Source organism: Hordeum vulgare, chromosome 5H, assembly GCF_904849725.1.
Source record: "Hordeum vulgare subsp. vulgare chromosome 5H, MorexV3_pseudomolecules_assembly, whole genome shotgun sequence".
Classification (NCBI taxonomy): Eukaryota; Viridiplantae; Streptophyta; class Magnoliopsida; order Poales; family Poaceae; genus Hordeum; species Hordeum vulgare.
Genome location: NC_058522.1, coordinates 258,317,995 through 258,324,393, shown reverse-complemented (window position 1 = coordinate 258,324,393; position 6,399 = coordinate 258,317,995).

The window sequence follows — 6,399 nt, the reverse complement described above, 5'->3', positions numbered from 1 at the left end:
GACATAAACATAACCACAAGCAAGTTAAACCAATCATAGCAATTCATCAATCACCGATAGGACAACGAAAATCTACTCAGACATCATAGGATGGCAACACATCATTGGATAATAATATGAAGCATAGAGCACCATCTTCAAGTAGAGGGTACAGCGGGTCGCGGGAGAGTGGACCGCTAAATATATATGGGGGAAGGTGATGGAGGTGTTGGTGAGGATGACGGAGGTGTTGGTGTAGATCGTCGTCATACGATGATGTCCGGGGCGGCGTTCCGGCGCCGCCGGGAGAGAGGGGGAGAGAGCCCCCCTTCTTCTTCTTCTTCTTCTTCCTTGACCTCCTCCCTAGATGGGAGAAGGGTTTCCCCTCTAGTCCATGTTCTCCATGGTGGCGGAGGGGCGAGAGCCCCTCCGAGATTGGATCTCTCTCTATGTCCTTCTGTTTCTGCGCTCCCAGATTCTGCCTTTCACCGTTTTTTAAATCCCTGGAGATTTGTAACTCGGATTGGGCTGAAATTTGAACACGATTAACTTCCGGATATTATCTTTCTTTCTGCAAAATAAGAGCCCCAACCGCCTTAGGGATTGGTCACAAGCCTGCCAGACGGGCCTAGGGGGGTCGCGCCTCCTGGGCTTGTGACCTCCTCGGGCATCATTTCGCATAGATTCTTCTTCCCAAAAATCATAAATATTCCAAAAAAATGCCAGTAGGTTTTTTATTGCATTTGTACTTCGTTTGGTATGGATAATATGCGAAACAAAAACATGCAACATACATGAACTGGCACTGGGCACTGGATCAATATGTTAGACCCAAAAATAGTATAAAAAGTTGCCAAAAGTATATGAAAGTTGTAGAATATTGGCACGAAACAATCAAATATTATAGATAGGATGGATACGTATCACACATTAAACAATTGAAAATATGCATGAGAGTTGGAAAATATTATTCTACACGAAAATCTACACGTTTTACACATATAACTCGTTGTAATCCGATGCACGGTTAAAAACCTACAAACGCTTTAAAATCAATGTTTTTTCTGAAATTAAATAAAATCGCAGGACGGAAAAAATATGGATGGGCTGAATCTTTGCACTGGGCCGAAACAGAACATGGGCGCAGGTTAATTAAATCTCGCCCAGGGCGCAATATAGGGGGCTCGGGGCGTCAGCTCACTTTGGGCCATTTTGGATCGGTCAATAGAAGAGGGTCGGAGGGAGCGGGCCTTGGGAGGCCGCGGGGCTGGGCTGGCTCGGCGGGAGCAGGCCGGCTCGCCCCGCGAGGCATGGCTGGGCCGAGGGGTGGCCCAGGCTCGCGCAAATGGTGGGGCTCATCCCCTACCTCCCCAGCCGAGGCCAAGGCGAGGCCATGGGCGACGTCTACGAGCTACGGCCGAAGGGGGATGACCTGCCAGCGGGGGGCTCCGACGGTGCGGAGAATGGCTCCCGGACCAGAACTAGACAATTCCAGCCGGCTGGGGCTGCTCGGCAGCGGACGGCGGCACGCATCGGGGCAGCCATTGTGGCTCGGTCCTGTAGAGAAGAGGGAAGAGAGGAGAGGGATTGCAGGCCGCGGCAAGGAAAGAAGAGAGGGAGGGGGAAGTCCGGCGGGGCTCTGGCCTGGTCCGCGCGAGGGGGCAGTGCTCCAGCAGCCTGCCGACGTGGTCCTGGCGGTGGCAACCGGATCGGGGACCCTGGAGCACAGGAGCTCGGGTAGATCTGGAGGGAGGAGCCATCTTGGGGAGGAGGCTACGGTCTGGTTCCACATGGGCCCGGGAGAGCCTAGATCGGGCTTAGTGGACCTAGCAGCTGGAGGGAGGAGGAGCTGACGGCTAGGGTCACGCGGATCCCGAGGTGGGAGGCCAGGCTGCCTATTTTGGAGGGGGACTAACTATTTATAGGCATGGAGACTATGGTTTGGTTTTTGCACCATTTTTGGGCCGGCGGATCTCGATCGAACGGTGCGAAATAGAGGGTAGGCTAGGTGGATGTTTTGGGCTATGTGGAATAGGCTAGGCAGATATGAGATGGAAAATGGTTAGCCTGGCGACAATGTTTAAAACAACGAAAAATGTCCGACGATAAACCAAAGACGGTGCCGCTACGGTTGACCGTTCGGGTACCACTAGGTGGATGTTTTAACAATGCCGCGGGCGCGTGCGAGTGTGGTTGGTCTCAAAACGGTCAACGACAAAAACGAAGAGAACCGGCAACTAATAACTAATGCAGTTTTGAAAACTAAGAGCAACGGAGTGCTAATGCAATGCGAATGATGCGATGGTGAATGCGACAAACAATCGAGTCACACGGCGACAACAAAATAAAAGGGGAATATTATGGAGCGTCGGTCTCGGGCTGTTACAGGGAGGTGATTGAACACGTGCCGACACTTCATAAACAACATACCAACCATTCAGGTTCTTATCAGTTTGGCATGCCCACGGTAGATAGAAAACTTGGGTCGCGAGTTCATGTTCATGACTCCTTCTAGCCTCCTTGGGCTGGAACCAATAACATTTGAAGACTATGACGTTCGGTGGGTTTTCACCATAGAATTGAAGTTCATAACTTTCTTCAACTCTAGCATAATACTCGATACCACCTTCGCCGATAGCAGAGACACAACAATTTGCAGATTTCCGGTCAGGCATAAATAGCTATATTCCAAAGCTACGAAAGTGATGTTAGCCTACAAGTTGTATTTCTCAAATGATTGACCTTATAGTCAAAACCATTAGCGGCTTGTCTCAATTCGGCGTCCATAGACTCTGAGTTAGCCTACAAGTTTAATATGAAACGATTGTTGCATTAGCCGCAAGTTAGACGAAGGAATGAAATGGTCCATTATTGATAATTACCGTTTGTTTAAACCAAGAGACGGGATAGCCGCCTCCATGCTTTGCCAGAAGCTCATACTCTCCGACGGAATCATTTTGGATCGCTGCTCCATCCGAGAATTTGGCGACGTACCGGCTGTATCAAATATCCGGGAATAAGTGCAGTTCAAAGGAATTAGAAGTTACGGAAAGATGTGTCGATAACTTACTCGATGTAGGGCCGCACTTCTGTTAGGTTGCTAAATATATACAACGAAATGTTCCGCCATTCTTCAACATCCAACGTTATTGGTTTCAAAGCACCGGCTGGTGCGAGCTTCCCTTTCAATAGGCTGAGATTGGATCCACCTTTTTTAGGATCGACATCATTGTACCAAGGCTTCGGATTACGCAAATGACGATTTTTGGCTTCGTAGTGTGCTGTCACATAGTTAGCCACCTCCTGAGTAATGAATGCCTCGGCCATTGATGCTTCAATTCTATGTTTATTTTTACATTTAGCTCGAAGCGTCCTCTGCATCCTCTCAGTTGCAAAGCACCAACGATTTTGCATGGCTCACCCAATCTTCCCTCGGTCGGTAGATGTGAAATCAAATGCTGCATTGGATTAAAGAAGCCTGACGGAAAGATCTTCTCTAACTTGTAGAGAAACTCTGGCGTCAACTCCTCCATGTCATCTACCATGCTAGGCGATAGTTCTTTCGCACAAAGAACACAAAAGAAAGAGCTCAGCTCCACCAGTACTAGCCATTCAACCTCCGGAATAAAACCACGTAACATCACTAGCATTACCCGCTCTAGCCATATGTGCCAGTCATGACTCTTGGGATCAACTATTTTTAATTTTTCAAGACTCGCTCCCCTCTTTAGATTTGATGCATACCCATCGGGGAACATCAAGTGCATTTTGACCCACAAGATAATTTGTCTCATAGCTAGCCTTCCAAGATTGAACCAGGCCTTTGGCTTCGACCACTTCTTCTTTTCTTTGCCTTCTCGCATGTTTTGTAACGGTCTATGACATAGTGTCTCTTGATCGGCTCTAGCCTTAGGATTATCCTTTGTCTTCCCATCTATGCCGAAGAATGTACCAAAAATGGCTTCTTCGATATTCTTTTTAGTGTGCATTATGTCGATGTTTTGTGGAAGAAGGAGGTCTTTGAAGTAAGGCAGATCTCACAATCATGGCTTGTGAGTCCAGGAGTGTTCTGAATTATACCCCTTGAAATACTCTAGACACTTTGGATCAGGCTCGAGGGCATCTAACTGATCGAGGATCTGTTGGCATATCAATGTAGGTGGTGCCAAGGTTTTGACAACTTTACCTTTGGTAAAGTTCTTCTGGTCTTTTCTGAACTGATGGTGAGGATCGAGGAACTGTCTATGCAAGTAAAAGCAAGAATACTTCCCACCCGCCTGCAACCAATGAAACTGAAGAGCTGCCTTGCACAAGGGGCACATGAACCTTAAATGCACACACCATCCAGAGAATAGTGCATACGTCGGCAAGTCATGCGTGGAGTACATGTACCACATATGCATTTTGAAGTTATCTTTTCTAGCGGCATCGTATGTCTTGACCCCCTTATCCCAATCTTCTTGCAATTCATCCGTAAGCGGGTGCATGTACACATTCATATTCTTCCCCAGATAGTTGGGCCCTCGAATTATCAACGTCAGGAATATGTTTTTCTTTGCATAATCTTCCTGGGGGGAGATTGAGTGGAATGACAAATACAGGCCAACTACTGTATTGGGTTGTCGTCATGCCGAAGGGATTGAACCCATCTGTGGCGACACACACTCGAGGATTCCTTGGATCTGCCGCTTTATCCTGATGTAATCCGTCGAAATGTCCACGCTTCCCCATCCGATGAGCGTACCGCCATCTTATTCCCATCCACATCTAGTTCAGTTCTTTTGCCCAATTTGTGCCATGTCATCTGTCTCGCTGTCTCTTCTACCATGAAAAGACGTTGAAGCCTTGGTATGATTGGCATATACCGAAGAACATTAACTGTGATTTTGGTCTGCCTCTTCTCACCCATACCGTTGTCGACCACAAGATACATGCAAGACTTGCAATTGGGAGAATAGTCCAAGTGTGCATACTCCTTCCTAAATAAGACACATCCTTTCTCACAGGCATCTATCTTCTCATAGGGCATCTTAAGTACATGAAGTATTTTTTCCGACTGGTACAAGTCTGCAGGCATGACATGGCCTTTGGGTAGAAAGAGCCCAAATAGTGTCATCATCGCGTCGTAGCATTCTCTTCCCCAGTTGAATTGAGCCTTCAGAGCCATTACTTGTGCAATGGCATCCAACTAACAAAGCTCTGTGTGCTCTTGGTGAGGAAGTTTTGAAGACTCCAACATTTCATAGAATGCCTTTGCAGATTCCTCCATCTCATCGTCTGAATCGCGAGCATCATCAAAGAATAGCACCACGTCTTCGATCCCAGTACCATGCTCGTCGGTGCAACGACAAACCACCTTAGCTCGGTTGCGTTGTATAGACACACCATGAAATGTCCACACCGTATAATTAGGCTTAAAACCCCTCCTTTGTAGGTGTTTAATCATTACAACATCTGTCCTCTTTTTATAGTTGTCGCATTATGGACAGGGGCACCATTTTCTTTCCTGAGCATTTGCAAATGCGGCTTTCACAAAGTCCTTGGTTTTTAGAAACCATTCTTTTGTCATCTCTTTCTGACTAGGGTGACCGGTGTACATTCACACACGATCACTCATCTTGACTAGCTACTAAACACACAAGAAATATATATATATATATATATATATATATATATATATATACATACATATATATAACTGAGCACATATATTCATCAGTTAATCAAGTTTGCCAGTTTTATTATGTCCATGCAACGTACACGCTAATAGGTAAATATAGGTCCTAATCCCACCCGAGTATGTGTAGATTGGGTTCGTTTTCCCATGCTCTGCTCCGGATCCAACGCCAAACTTTGGCAGCACCTCCTCGATGTTCTCCTGATACACGTCTGAGCAATAAATAGAGAGGATGTGTATCCGGAGAACAACAAGGAGGCACTGATGAAATTATGCATCAGATCTGACAGAAAGCATATGGGAAAACGAACCCAATCTACACATACTCGGGCTGTCCATGGATAAAATTGGACAATTCGGAAGAATCATGGTTATAAATACATGCAAATGCATGCATATTTATAACTGTAACCCTTTCGAACGGGAGACGCATAATGGTCACGCATACTGATAATTTAATGTACCGATATCTAGCAAGTTTCATCCGAAGACCGACCCAAAGAAAATTAAGGGGCGAGGAGGAGATGTCATTTGTACTCAGCCACGAACGTAGGGGCGGAGCTCGTCGGACACATGGGGAGGTCTTCGAACAACAGACCTCACATGGACAGGACAACTGCACATGTAAATCCACCCAATCAACACAAATATTTTGTGTTCATTAATAAAATTGAAAATATATGACCTGACACAACTATATGACCTATATAGATGTCATTTAGGGTTCCATCGACATCAAGAAA